Source organism: Marmota flaviventris, chromosome 11 (assembly GCF_047511675.1).
Source record: "Marmota flaviventris isolate mMarFla1 chromosome 11, mMarFla1.hap1, whole genome shotgun sequence".
Classification (NCBI taxonomy): Eukaryota; Metazoa; Chordata; class Mammalia; order Rodentia; family Sciuridae; genus Marmota; species Marmota flaviventris.
The window spans coordinates 23,127,392-23,142,340 of NC_092508.1; the positions used below are offsets into that span (position 1 = coordinate 23,127,392).

The window sequence follows — 14,949 nt, forward strand, 5'->3', positions numbered from 1 at the left end:
GAATTTTTTAATATTTATTTTTTAGTTTTCGGCGGACACAACATCTTTGTTTGTATGTGGTGCTGAGGATGGAACCCGGGCCGCACGCATGCCAGGCGAGCGCGCTACCATTTGAGCCATATCCCCAGCCCTGTTTGTGTTTTTTTTCATAATCAGAATTTCTTGATTGTTTTTCTTCTTTCTCTTTTCTTTCTTAATTTCTTATACACACACACACACACACACACACATACACATACACCCATATGTGTATATACATATATTTTTTTCTTATTGTTCTCTGGATTTAACAGGATTCAAATTATTTTAGGAAATATTGGTAGATAAATCAAACAACTTCAAACAATAGCCACAAATCAGTCTTGAATAGAATTCCTTCCTGTTTTCAAACTTATAAATCAAAGAACTGCTATCAATCATTTAAAATAAATCTTGGCTAAACTAAACTGAAAGTTCATCCAAAACCAGTGATTTTAACTTCTTATAATATTTAACAATAGAAAAATAGACACATTTATTTATATTCGGCCTTTTCAAAACATTCATTCACTCATTCATTCATTAGCAATGGAAGAACCTGTGATTACTAGGCCTGCTTGGTATAGTGAAGATAAGGATCATGGTGTTGTGGTGGAGTTTTGTTTTGTTTTTTAGTACTAGGGATTGAACCTAGGAATACTGTACCACCCAGTCCATTTTATTTTTTATTTTGCTCAATTGCTGAGGCTGGCTTCAAACTTATGAACCTCCTGCCTCAGCCTCCCAAGTCATGGGGATTATAGGCCTGTGCCATTGGACTTGACTAATGATGATCTCCTAGTTTTGCAATCCTAGATAAAATGATACCATGTTTGTTATTTCTTCAAAGATTAGAGAATTATAAACAGTGTTTCTATATGACTGAGTTCTGCTACTAATTTTGAGAAATCATTTACATTATGATTTGCTTGTTTTATAGATCCTCCTTTTATTACAGAAGTTTGCTTTTTGCAACTTGAGATTTTGGTTACATTTTAGTATTATTATTTAATTTCATGTATGAGGAAGCCAGGACAAAAGCAATGAAGTGACCCAGTCAGAGTAAAACAATCAGTTAGTGGTGGGGTTGGAATTTAAAATGACTACTAGAATAGTGTTCTTTAAGGAATCAAATATTGCAAATATACCCCAACCTTCTGTCTCTCAATGTGAAGCTTACTGCTATTCTGAAACTAATGCCCTTCTTTCCCATTTTATCATATCTTACTGCATATAAACATGTAAATAGGCAACATAATATTATTTTCCATGTTTTTAATTGTCAACTAACAATATAACACTCCTTCTACAATTGGCTTATTTCACCCAACAAAACATTTTAGAGATCTATGTAGTAGTGCATATGTATTAATATATAGCATATATATATACATGTATTGTTAAATGTTGTTATTATAGTTGTTGTATAGTATTTTAATGAAATGATACAGTTAAATTTATTTACACATTCTCTTGACTAGTGGCTTTCAACTCGTTTACTAATGATGCAATCCATACAGGGCAAAACACATAGTGACTCTGTAGATGAGACATGTATGTCTGAAATGAAACCTACCTTTCATTTATCATTATTATGTGTGAAGAACTCTATTAGATTCTATTTAATCTTTTCAGATGCTGGTTATTACTCACTAAATACATAACCAATGGATGGGTCATAACCAGGTGTTTGAAAATACTATTGTAGCCCCCTATAATGTTTTTCAAAGTGCTATACTTCAAACAGTTTCTGTAGATGGAGTGTACAGCTTGGGTAGAGGGAAAGTTCAGCTTCGAAAATTTTAGGCAATTATTTGTTTTTATATATTATACATATATAACAAATATATTAATAGTAATACATTATACATGTGGACTGCTTAGGTACAACAAAAAACAAGTTTGTGAACAATGGTTTTTTTTGGTTGATCTCTTAACATGAGATAATTTTTTTAAAAAATGGTGTATGGATTTTTAAGTTCAAGATTCATAGTTTGAATTGATGCTTCAAGCTTACTATTTTAAAAATTTCTATGGACAGTCTAATTATAATTAGAAATATGTTTACAAATGAGAAAAATGACCCATTTAAACTTATATTTCATTTGTCATAGTGATTGAAGAAAGCCCATAGCTCATGGAAATGGCTTTACTTACCTCTCCATATGCTACATTGATAAGCTTTGTCTCAGTTGCATTACCCTATATTGTTTCAAGACTTAAATACAAATGAAATTATTGACTCAAAGTTGGTCTCCTATGATGATGTTGTAATGGGGATGTCTATGTTTAGTGGGTGGGGATCATACCTTCTTTAAAGAATAATCTTCAATTCCAATTCAGGAATTGGAATTGAATGCCTATATGTTATATTGATCTTGAAGTTGCATTATAACCTATGGCTATGACTAGAGACATAAGAATATTTTGCTTTTAACATGAGGGGTAATTTCTACTTGCTTTTTACATTGTCATGTGACCTAAGTGTGATAATCCTTTGTCATCAGCTCTCAGTATACAATGCTTGACAAAATCTAGTGACTTCAATGAATAATCCAGTCTTCATATGATCCAGAGGAAAGGCTTTAAGCCGCCTTGTTTTCTTACCCTCATTTTGAAGAAAATAATGGGGTTGAGTTGGCAGAGAAGTCCAAATCTGTCAAGACTCAGAATAAAGAACTCTTAAATTGTAAGTGCGAAGGAAAGCAAGTGTTAGGAGGCTATCGGCCTTATTAGGAGTCACTGTATAGCAGGGGTATGCAGGAACTTGGACTCTGGTGATCATTTTTAAAAGTTTCTGGCCTAAATGTTTCATCTTATAGTATAATAACTGCTGTAATCACTGCCCACTGGGTAAAGATGTAAATAACAATGGGCACATTTAACCCCTGAGGCTTGCTTGTCCATCTGACTCCAGATTGAGGGAGGAAGAAAGCTGATAGGGAGATTGAAATGTAATATGGGAGCTCCAGCTGAGGTCAACTCACCCTTTTGCACTCTCAGTTACAATACTGCCTGGTACCTCCCCTACCCTAACTCAATATTCTCCCAAGTTTTTCTTGATATGGAACCCCAAAGTCCAAATCCAAACAACATCACCCCACTTCTTTAAAAGTACATTTATTTCTTAAACAAAACAAACAGACAAAGGGCTGGGGTTGTGGCTTAGTGGTAGAGTGTTTGTCTAACAGGTGTGAGGCACTGGGTTTGATTCTTAGCACTGCATATAAGTAAATACAATAAAAGTCAATTGACAACTAAAAAATATTTTAATAAAACGGAGAAAAACAAACAAACAAAAACCAAAAAACCCCTCTTCCTTGAGTTTACTACTTCCTTCTTAGCTAAGGTGAATATGTGATTTTACATAGAATCAAGGAGAAATTTTAAAGAGTGAAAGGGGGAACTATTGATAATTATATTAGGACACAGATGTAAACTGAGACTGTTCTTGGAAAACCAGTTCTTCATTTGGTCCTCTCAAGTGAAGACAACTCATTTTCCTACAATTCACTTGATAAGGGTTAACCAAATGGGATCAGCTTCCCCTATGCCATCAAAGACATTTTCAGAACATATATACTTGTTGAAGACCCAGTTCCTCTGATTGTCAATTCTTTCCTGATACTTCCTCATGATCTTTTATTTTTGCTGTTATTTATCAGCCTTTATCACATAGCTACAGCCCCAATTCTATTTCTTTTAATTAAATTTAGCTTCTTTGATTCAATGTCTTCTAGCTCTGTATCTGACAATTTTTTTTACATTGTATCAATACTTTTTCTGATTATACTGGGGCTGTGCATTCAGCTATTGCTCCAGCATTGAGTACATTGATGATTATTTGTGATCAACAGCCTCAAATGGGTCTGCTTGCCAATTTTTGTAGACCTTTTCAGTTAGCCTCTCTCAATAACTTGCCCAATAACCTCCTTCTTGCTATGGCACCCAAAAGTCCAAATCTATTCTTCATCATCTCACTTCCTTAAAACCATATTTATTTCCTAAAACAAAATGGAAAACTAACTCTTCCTTGAGGCTTCTTCACAGCAGTTATTTCAGTCTTACTCAATGTACTAACTTTTCCCTTTGTCTTTAGTAAATGACATTGATGTCATCTTAAAAACCTTCCTCAACTTTTCATCATGATATCTAACAAATTTATTTGTATTGTACCCAGTCTATCTTACTTCTGAGGTTCAAGAGGTGTGTCCTCTCCTATCTGAAGCTAATCATGCCACCTGCACAAAAGATTCTTTTTCTCCCCCTTAACATTTGGGGACTTCCCTTTTCTAGTTTTTTCTATCTTTAATCTGTTATTTGTACTGATGCTTTCATATTAGCATTGGGTATTCTGAAGTCTTAAAAACAAAACAAAACAAACACCTCTCAACCCATATTGTCCTCTATCTACTAGATTCTACCTTTCTTCTTATACCTAAACTTTTAAAATTTAATGTCTATACTCACAGTCTCTACTCTCTCACTTCTTGTTCTCTCCTCAACAACTTTAACCTGCCTCTTGTGTCATCATTACAGGCAACATTTGATGCTCATATTTTTTTTCCTCTCTCATTCTTAGATTTTCTGTGTTTTTTTTTTTTTTCTCTGAGGGGCACCATTTAGACAGCCTAGCTAAAAATGACTGCATGTTCTTTATGAATTTCCTTAAGTGGGATGACTTGACTGAGGGTGAATGGTCCACTGAAATTCCCAAGCAGCCAAAAGAATGAGTCTATGATATTTTCAAGGGACACTACAAATGACATGGGCTTTATGTGCTCCAAGGTCGAGGGTCTGGTCATTAGCTTGAGGCATTGCAGAAACTCAAGTGTATAGGTACAATACTTACTGTTCTTAGGACGCACAACTATATATTTCTCAACTCATAAGAACTGGGTGTACAAAACCCAGAAATAACATTTACTTATAAAGAAAATTATAATTATATATTTTTTCTCTTCATAAGAGAATCATATGGAAAGTGAAAATATAAGAAAGATGCTAATGTTGAGTTTAGAATTGATGAAGGGGTTTTATGTATATAGTCTCTGATAATAACAGGCCATATATCCTGCAATGTCTCGCTCCACATCGTAAATGACCTCAGAAGTCAATATTTTCAAAGACTTGCAAGGAGGGTGTCCATGTATCTTCCATATCATATTGTGAAGAAATGCAATTCTTGTTTTACCAGTCAACCAGTGTGATGTCAACTCATCCTCTAACATAAATATTGGGAAATTAAATTTGCAAAAAAGAATATACTATGAACATATCAGATACTATGTTCATTTATTTCTTGGCTGCCTCCTGATGTTTTGGGTAGCTCTTGTGGATTAGAACAGGAATTTCAAAATGTCCTACAGTGAAGTTTCCCCAAAACGATTAATAAGCTTCCTTCATAAATAATGTTTGTTATCAAATGAAACCATTATTTCTTTCTGTTTTTAGAAAAAAAAATATATAGCTTTCATGCCTATGCAAACTGGGATAGAAAAGTCTAATCAAAATAATATAGTTATGTTTTTTACTCCCATAGTTACTATATTTGTAAATTAAATTTGAGAGAAAAATCCTAATCTCACAGGTTTCACTTAACAGACTGTAACAAAATGTTCAAAGTGATTTACTCTAAACTGAGAGCTGCTCCCTGCTAGAAAACAAATGTTTCCTGAAAAATTCAAAATATCATTTAGCAACACCATAACCATTTACAATTACAGCGTTCACCACAGAAAGTCATTCATTTTTTGCACAAGTAAGTGAAGTAAGTCTATAAAAGGAAGAAGGATGATCCATGTGTCTAGAAGCAATGAATCAGAAATGATCTCTGTTGAAACAAAATGTGCAAATATGTTCCTATCTATATCTCTTTGTCATTAATTGTTACTCAGAGTCTTTTTTTTTTTTTGTGTGTGTGTGTGTGTGCATAGTTCTGGGTATAGAACCCAGGGCCTTGTGCATGAAAGGCAAGCAGTCTACCAACTGAACTGTATCCCAGCCCCTCAGTTCTTTATAGGATGGTTATATTTTAATTTATTCCCAGTGTCTCCCTCATGTCTTTTACTTGTTCAGAAGCACTCAAAGTAGGTGTTAATAAATAACTGGTAGTACAACACTAAATATCAGGTCACATGTGATACACAGAAAGCATCAGGTTTGGCAGATTTCACATTCCACATTCAATTGACCTTCTGAGAACATTCTGGACATTCAGTTTCCTTTCAAGAGATTTAATACTGTTACCCAAAGCGCAGTATTTAACTACAGCAACAGTTCTATATGATTGACAATGATATTTGGTTATGTAGGAGACAATATAGAATGATGGTCATGAATATGGTCTTTATAGAACTTAAAAATGTCTTTGGTACTGTCTATCTTTAACACTGTGGAACTCAGAAAAGTTAATTAAGTCTCCAAGCTTCAATTTCTTCAAGTAAAAATAAGGATAACATTACCTCTGTTAAAATGACAGTGGGCATCAAATGAGATAATGCATGTGATGTGCTTGTCCTAGTGCCTGGCATAAAATAAATGCCTATAATGATAATTATACATAGCTTTCCAAGTCTCACTGATACTCCAGTTTCATTGAAATCAGTTATATCATCAATCTGAAATATTATATTCCTTATATGGATTTATTTATCAATAATGGTACACTTCAAAAACACAATTCTCCAAATGGAATATAGTTTGTAGGACATTTAGTGATATTCTTAATCTAATGGGTAGGACTTTCCCAGGTATCTAGGAGCTCACCATGATGTCAGGTTTCAGTTATGTTTCTGAACATAACTGCTAGGAGGATAGATACTGATATTCTTTCTTTGTATATCATGTCTTGTGACAGTTCAGAATGCCACACTAACTTCTATATTAAGCTAACCTTTCTCTAAACCACAAGTCTTGAGAATAAAAGGGAGGTGGTAGAGGGAGGTGACATTTGACTTTACTGCCTGTAAATGACCTTTCTTTAATGCAAATCCCTTTTCCATAGCACACACTCTCTTTCACTATTATCAAACAGCAAATGGCTCCGAAGTTCTATCTCTCTAGGGCTCTAAATTTCCTAGGTTGCCACCATCTGACCATAAAAAGCAAGAAGGTGGAGTTCCTGGATTCACTTTCTGTTGGAAATTAATTCCTCTATTTTCTTCAGCCCATGTAGAATTATTTAAGCAAGTAATCAGATTTTGCTGCACTGTGAAAGAATGTTGGTTCACAAAGAGCTGAAGCTTCTCACAAACACTGGGCATGTACTTCACAAGCTTTTCACAGGATTAAAAAGACAGGATCATACTGCCATTGGCACTGTTTTAACTACCAAATGCAACCTGTGGTAACTCTGCTTTAGAATACAGATCCACCTAGCAGATCCCACCTTTGGTATTACAGATCCTTAGGCTAGCCTGTCCTATTTTCTCCTCCTACTCTAAAGTCAAAGGATCACTTTGACTTTATCTTCTTATCACTAGCAAAATAACTTTCTTATCCCTAGCAAAATAACTTTCTTAATTTCTTGTATTTAGTTGCAAAAAATATTCTGGAAAAACGAAGGTGGTTTTTATCCTATATCTAAATGAATACTCACTAGACAATGTCTACTTGTTTTATTGTTATCATCTATTTGTATGTTTATACAAAGTTGTCTTTTTCTTTTCTTGTATTAACACTTCATTGAGGATCCCAATATCATGACTGTATTGCTTGTTTGCTAAAATTTGAAGGTTTCTTAGAATGTTTTTCCGCAATGCCTTTTGACAGGGTTTTTGAGCATTATCACTTGACCCAGCTCCGAGTTACATTTTTGCATGAATGGCACTAATTTCCTCAAAAGCTGAATACATCTGCATTTTAAAAGCAACTGTGATGGATTTTAATGACATCTTTAAAAATATATACTTTCATTGTTATTTAGAAACTTCTCTGATCCTCACCTTCTTTGTCTAACTCCCTCAATTTATAATTCTCTCCTAGGATAGATTTTTCTTATCATCTGCTCTGCATCAAAATGAGCTCTTTAGAGAAATCTAACATTATTCTATCCAAGTGTGAATTTAAGTCACAATGTTACCTTTTCTAGGGACAGGGGTATTTGGCACAAGAGCCTATCTCTAATTGCAAAGTGACACTCTTAAGAATTGTTTAAAAGAACCTATTGTTCAAAATAGATAGAATAAGAAGACCCATACCATGCAGGACTCACATGCCAGCCAGCTAGACTTCAGGCCACCTGAAGTATTAATATATTTACTCATAAAAGGGATTTGGGAACTTAGAATGTTTTCTTTGAAACTATGCTTCCATTTCTGGCTTCTTTACTTCTTCAGTGCTGATCTAGGTCTACAGGAGAAAAGTGAGACTGTTGTTCCATGTCCTGCTTAAAAAGATAACATTATTTCAAAGACAAGAACAATAACACCTGACAAAAATAAAACAAATTATCAGTTTAAAAACACTGTGCCTGGGGCTGGATTTGTGGCTCAGTGGTACAGCACTTGCCTTGAATGTATGAGGCACTGGGTTCGATTTTCAGCACCACATATAAATAAAAAATAAAGATCCATCAACAACTAAAATTAATAAAATAAAATAAAAAACCCCCCACTGTGCCTACGTATGCTTCTTAATTTTAACTTTTTCCAGGAATTAAAGTTATTTTGGGGTACCTACTCATGCAATTTTGTTCTAGATCTAGCACCATAAAACCATCTAATATATATATATATATATATATATATATATATATATATATATGATATATATATTTCCAAAAATTTCTTCTTTGATATGAGAGAATTTTTCTAAACCCTTCTCCCCTTGAAACGAAAACAAAACTTAAAAACATGGAGTTAATTCCTTGAACAAACAAAAATTAGATTTTACCCAAGTTGCTTTAAAGAAAATGGAATTTATTTTCTACTTTTTTTTGGAGGGGGAAGGGGGAACAGGGATTGCATCCAGGGGAACTTAACCATTAAGCCATATATTTTTAGTTTTTATTTTTAGAAAACATCTGCTAAGTTGCTTTGGGTGAGACTCGCTTTGAACTTGTAATCCTCCTGCCTCAGCCTCCCAAATTGCTGGGATTATAGGAATGCACCACCACGCCTGGCAAAAAGGGAATTTCCTTTAAATCTAAGACAGATAATACAAACCACCCAAAGAAAACAAAACCAATACTTAAGAACATACTTTTTAGCACTACAGCCTTGTAATATTTTTCTTTAGGTAATTGCACTTAATTGTTATAAATTTAAATATGTTGCACTTCTTGATAGTCACCCTGGCTCTTGAACTGTCAGATAGTGAGATGAAATAAGCTGTTGATGAAACAAAGGAGTCACATAAATGTTTTTTAATCAAAATTGCATTTACATATAATTATAGTCACTTTTTCAATTTATACTTATACATTTATTTGATAACATCTACCAAGAGGTTCTTGTGGACTACAAACCAGAGTTGACATGTTAAGGATATATGTAACATGATTTATGAATAAAGATTTGACCAAATTGTGGAATAAGAATGTATCTTTGATATTTTTAAAAACAGTTTAATATTCTAAAGGTAGATATGTAATTTCCTTCAAATTCATTCATTCAATAAATGTTTGAGTGCCAACTTGTGCCAAATACTATTCTAGTTCCTAGAAAACAGTGATTATCAGGACACACATAATCCCTGCCCTTAAAAATGATCACACTCTGGTGGGAGAGACTGATTTTAAAACTCAACACATGAATAAAATATTTATAAATTATGTTATGAAGGAAATATACAAGTTGCAAACTAGGATTTGGTGCTGGGAAGAAGTTTCTACAGGGTAAAGCTATGTGAAAAATGGAAGAGGTAAGGTATGTTTTCTCCCTGTCTTGTCACCCCCTTGTCAAAGTGAAAATTTAACTCACCAACTGGATACAGTGGCAAAAGAATATGGGTATTCCATTTCCCTGGTAGTATATTTTCATGTGCAGTGCAATTATGGCAAAGAACACAAATATACGCATCCTATAATTACTACCAAAATACTGTGGAGAAAATCTTGAATTACTGCAATTTATATAAGGGTTCCTTCCCATGAGTGGATTTCATTGTAAGTTTTAGTGCCAGGACCATAGCTCCAGAAGCATGAAACAGAACCCCAATCCTAGCATGTAAACAACCTTGACTTCCCTGAGTGAGTTGAATACACTATGATCTGCAAATGAGAAAGGAGCATGTGATGTTAAAGAAAGGAAAGGTGTACAAGGTGGTCTAACTCAGAGCAGCCATTGAGACTTTTGCCACTCCAAAATCTGAGATCCATCACCTTCCTGTGTTCAAGAATCTCACTCCTGGGGAGAGAGGGTAACCCAAATATAAACTATCAGAAGGCTCAACCACTAGAGGGAGAAAGTGTGCCTCTGGTGACTAGGGAGCCAATGAAAGCAACTCATTAAAAGGAGAGGCTTCAAGGGAGCTAAATTAAGCTCTAATCAGTCAGGGGTAAGACCTATATCAACCATGGAAGCCTTGGGAAACTTCATGATGAACCCATAAGACTTTACAATTGATTCTCTTCTACCAAAGAATTCAGTTGCTTAAACTATCAAGATATTTCACCTTTGAATGTTTTAATTCATGGTTTCTAAGCACCTCTTTAACTTTGCACATACTTACAATACTTAAGCTTAGTTTCCAGGAGGAATGACAATATAGAGAAGCTATGTGACCCTTTATATAGTGGCCATTTACATATTATGAACAAAATTCCAATTTTCTCAGTTAATTTAAGATTAAAATCTTTGCTATCCATTGGGATGATTAAAATGATTTGTGGGTTCTGTTTAGTCTCTCCTAAATATGACTTTAGAAAAATTAATTTTATTTTGATCACTGGAAGATAGGTAAAAAAAATTGCTTTACCAATATGTAATTCACAGGCACAGTAACTATCTTAAAATCATTAGAAAGTTGTTCCAAGCTTGAGCCCAAATGATTTCTCTCCAATCTTGTTTGCTGTATGGCATCATAATTTTCCCCACTCCCCCCATCCAAATAAAGGGAAATAAAAGGGAAAAAAGTGATTCTATTGGCAGTTGATCAATAAATAAATACAATATATGGAATAAATCTCAAAAGGAGTTCATTAAAAAAACTTAACTACAGTATTACTCAAGTTATACAGTATCCATTATTTAGACAGTCTCATTGTGAATGAATTCTTCCCTCACACGAAAAATCTAAAGAAGACATTTCCCCAAATTTCCCAGACATACACAGTGGTGCTTAAGATAAAGTTGATAATTTTATTTTCTATGTGTCATTTCTCTTTCCTGGGGGGGGGGGGGGGGCGGGGAAACCCTCAGCAACTATTTCTGGGATTCTTAAAAGGAGTAGGAGGAGTGGAGTACGGTGCTGCATTGATTTTCTTCACAATCTGTGATATGGTTTCTCAGAAATGCTGTTTGGCAGTCCTGATAATTTCATGTGTTTTCAAACTTAACCCACCCAGACTACACAGTTCAGTATTTTCAGCTCCTTTCATTTTCCTTTTCCCCTTTAATTATAGATGTCTCCATTCCCTCTTTTTTGCAAATGTGGTTAAGAAAGATACTAAATGCTACTATTGTAGAAAGAACATACATTTGTTATTCTCATGACGATTTCTAGAAATTCTTCCAAAATACAGAGGCTGTGATGGATGCTTTTTGCTGGGCAACACTTGAAGGGTTACTTTTTTGGACCCTCATTCGTCCCTCTGACTTGGATGAATGTGGCACTTGCCGGGGGGGGGAGAAAAAGCAAGTAAACACTCTAATTTTAAACTTGCACTGTAAAGCACTTTCAAAATAGTCATAGTTGAGCTTCATCTCAGACCTGAATTTCTGCCTGGGTCCATTCCCGAGGGCCCCCTCTATTCTGCTCGGTGTCCTGGTCTACCAGGTGCCGTTTTGTGAAACTGCACCGTAGACTTGACTGCGAAGCCCGGGCGAGCTGGTGGGTGGGTCCAGGCGCACACCCCGGCTCGGACCAGCACGCCGATCCCGGAGCTCCGCGTCCTGCGCCGCGACTGCCGTCCCGCTCCAGTCGCCCGGCCTCTCCACGAATCCCAGTTTGAAAGAAAACTTCACGCGGCCGAGATGAACCTCCCTGCACCGTTCCAATCCTTCCTTCCCGGCGGGACGAAAACGTGAGATTTATTAGGAACCTGGGGGTGTGCGTGTCTGTGTGTATGGGGGGGGGGCCGCCGCCGCACAGCCGGAGCAGGTTACCTGCCCTCCCCCGCACGGGGGCGGGGTCCGCCGCGGCAGCTGGCGGGCGGGGGGCGACGCGGCCGGGCGCGCGGGTGGGCGCGAAGGAGTGCGCGCGTCGCGGAGCCGCCGGGGCAGCACTTGTCCTGTAATCGATTGCCGAGCGCGCCGAGCGGCTGAGCGCGCCGACACGCGCACACGCGCCCGCCAGCCGGAGAGCACACACACGCGCGCACACACTCACACTCGCACCGGCGCTCGGGTCCCGCACACACGCACGCCCGCGCGCGCGCACGCACGCCCGCGCCCGGGGCCCAGCCGCCCGCCGCCCGCCGCCGCCGCCGCCGCCGCCAGCCCGCCCTCCGCCCGCGGGCGTCTGCGCGAGCCCGGCCGGCTGGGGAGATGTGCTCGGGCTCCGCCGGATCGGTTTCTCGGGGTTTGACCAGCTGTCCCGGGCTAACCCTGCTCCTCGCTGAAGATGGAGGAAGTAAAAACAGGATTACCCTTAGCTACAGATCCACTGCCTTAGTTTCCACCACCAACTGCAGTGCACAAACACACGTTAGGCACAGGAAAGAAAGAAAGAGAGAGGACACACTAACAGTAAACACAAACAAAAGGGTGATGGGATTATTTTACTGCATGCACTGCTGAGGTAAATCTCCGCTTGGCTTTTGCGTGGGGAAGAAGAGCTCTTGTTTTATTTGTCTTCTGATTCATAGATTATATATGAATTTGTGTATGATTTGCAAAGGGGGGAGTGTTTTCAAAGTTAAGTGTAATTATATAGCATCTCGTTTTGCACTGTGATCAAATGACTTGTTGCTGTTAACCAGTGATAATAATAATATAGGTGTTTTTCTCTGGGAGGGATGGATTGTGGTTATGATTAGGGTAATGATTTCTGTTAAGGACGCTCAGGAAATCGGGTTGAAGATGATGTCCTCTGCCTTAATTTATCTTCCCCTCCTTGTAATCTGTTTCTGGGATGTTAATCGATTAATCAGTTCTCATCTCTATAGCTGTCACGGATTTGGACTTGTTTTGCTTTGTTTTAACTTGAATTCTAAGAAGAAAGATTGGATAGACTGGAATAAATTGCAGCTGTCCAGATAAGGTAATATCCAGATCCTGTTGGGATTGAAAAAAACAAACAAAACAAAACAAAACAAAAAAACTGGTATGACACATGTAAAAAGGCAGCAGTTAAATCACTTTGACAGGTTCTGGTATGGGCGAAAGAGATGGAATTAAGATTTATTTTCTCTCTCTCTCTCTCTCCTCTCTCTTTCTCTCTCTGTCTCTCTCTTTGCCAAAGGCCAAAAACAGTCCTGTGAAGTTGGCCTGGGTTCCTTGCTGGGTTATGCCTGACTGTCCCTCCCCTCTTACCCCCCCCCTCCCCTTTTTTTCTTTCAGTTTTCTTGTCTTAGCTTTTGGTCGATTCTTAAGGAACCGGTGGATCAAGTTTTTTCTCTTCTTGTTAATCGCATTGCTGTAGCACTGACTGACCTCTCTCTCTCTCTCCCTCTCCCTCTCTCTCTCTCTTTTTTTCCTCTTTCCTGAAAGTACGTGGTGCCATTCCTGAGTGACTTTTCCTACTAGACCATCCCAAAGGGACGAGGGGGAGGGGTGGAAGAAGAAGGAGGAGGAGGAGGAGGAGAAGGGGGGTGTTCCTTCTCTCTCATTTCTTGGTTTTGTTTATCTGCCGATCTGTTTGCTGAATTTGGGCTTGGAATGACCCACCTGTAAAGTGCTTTTCCTTCCTCCTCGCCTTGAACTCTGCAGGGGGCTTGGCTTGGAGGGGGCCAGAGAGGGAAAGAGAGAAGGGGGAAACACAAAAAACTTCTTTCTTTCTCTCCGTTTATCTTCAGCCCGACATTGTCACCTCCTCTTTGAGGGGTTAGAAGAAGCTGAGATCTCCCGACAGAGCTGGAAATGGTGATGAATCTTTTTTAATCAAAGGACAATTTCTTTTGTATGTACATTTCGTTTCTCTTTCTCCTTTTTCTTTATTTTCTTCTCTGAGGGTTAGTAACCATTTCATTGATGGGGCAGACTTCTTTCACTTCTCCCTGACGTTTTTTTCTTTTTAATATGTGTATGTTAAATGTGTACGTTTTTAAAGAGATAAACTCATTTGTTAAATATCCGAAGAAACTGCTCCCCTTTTGAACTTCCCGGATCCCTTTCCTTAAAGCCTTATGTAATCATAATTTGAAAGAATTTGATAACAGGACAGCAGGTTGAAATTTAAGTGCTATGTAGTTTCAGAGTTGGGAATTTGATCTGATTATTCCATAAAGAAAGAAAGAAAAGTTTTTTTTTGGTGGGGGGGCGGGTAGGGAGGGTGATGGTGAAGCAGGGGAGGGGAGGGAGAAGGGAAGTGGTTTTGGAGACAAGAAGTGAAGCTGCCTGTTTTCCAGTAAGTAATGGAGAAATTCCAGGAGCCAGGGCTAAATATACTTGGCGATCAATACAGAAATGGCTCATTGTGAATAATTTAGCTGCTGGTGCAGTGAGAGTTTTGAAACTAACGGCAAAAAGGACCAGGGCCAAAAGAAAAAAAAAAAAATAAGTAAAAATCTCTTCAGGACTTGTCAATTCTTAAACTTTTTCCTTCAAAGAATACAGTTAGATTATTGATCTTTTCATTATGTGAATCAAAGCTAGGGGGTGTCATCTC

The 14,949-nt window shown here is 37.5% G+C and overlaps 1 protein-coding gene across 4 annotated transcripts in view; it reads left to right on the forward strand.

Annotated features, from left to right (window-relative positions):
* The first annotated feature begins 12,139 nt into the window (after window positions 1-12,139).
* Window positions 12,140-14,949, forward strand: part of Ikzf2 (IKAROS family zinc finger 2) — a 150,759-nt gene continuing 147,949 nt past the window's right edge. The window contains exons 1-2 of one of the 4 annotated variants that reach the window (XM_071618841.1): window positions 12,785-12,921; window positions 14,138-14,241. The gene's annotated coding sequence lies outside the window, so the exon portion shown is untranslated. Of the gene's footprint in view, window positions 12,206-12,784; window positions 12,922-13,310; window positions 13,384-14,137; window positions 14,242-14,949 lie in introns of those variants that run through there. The other 3 variants (XM_027941800.2, XM_027941802.2, XM_071618842.1) reach the window with 3 other exon arrangements.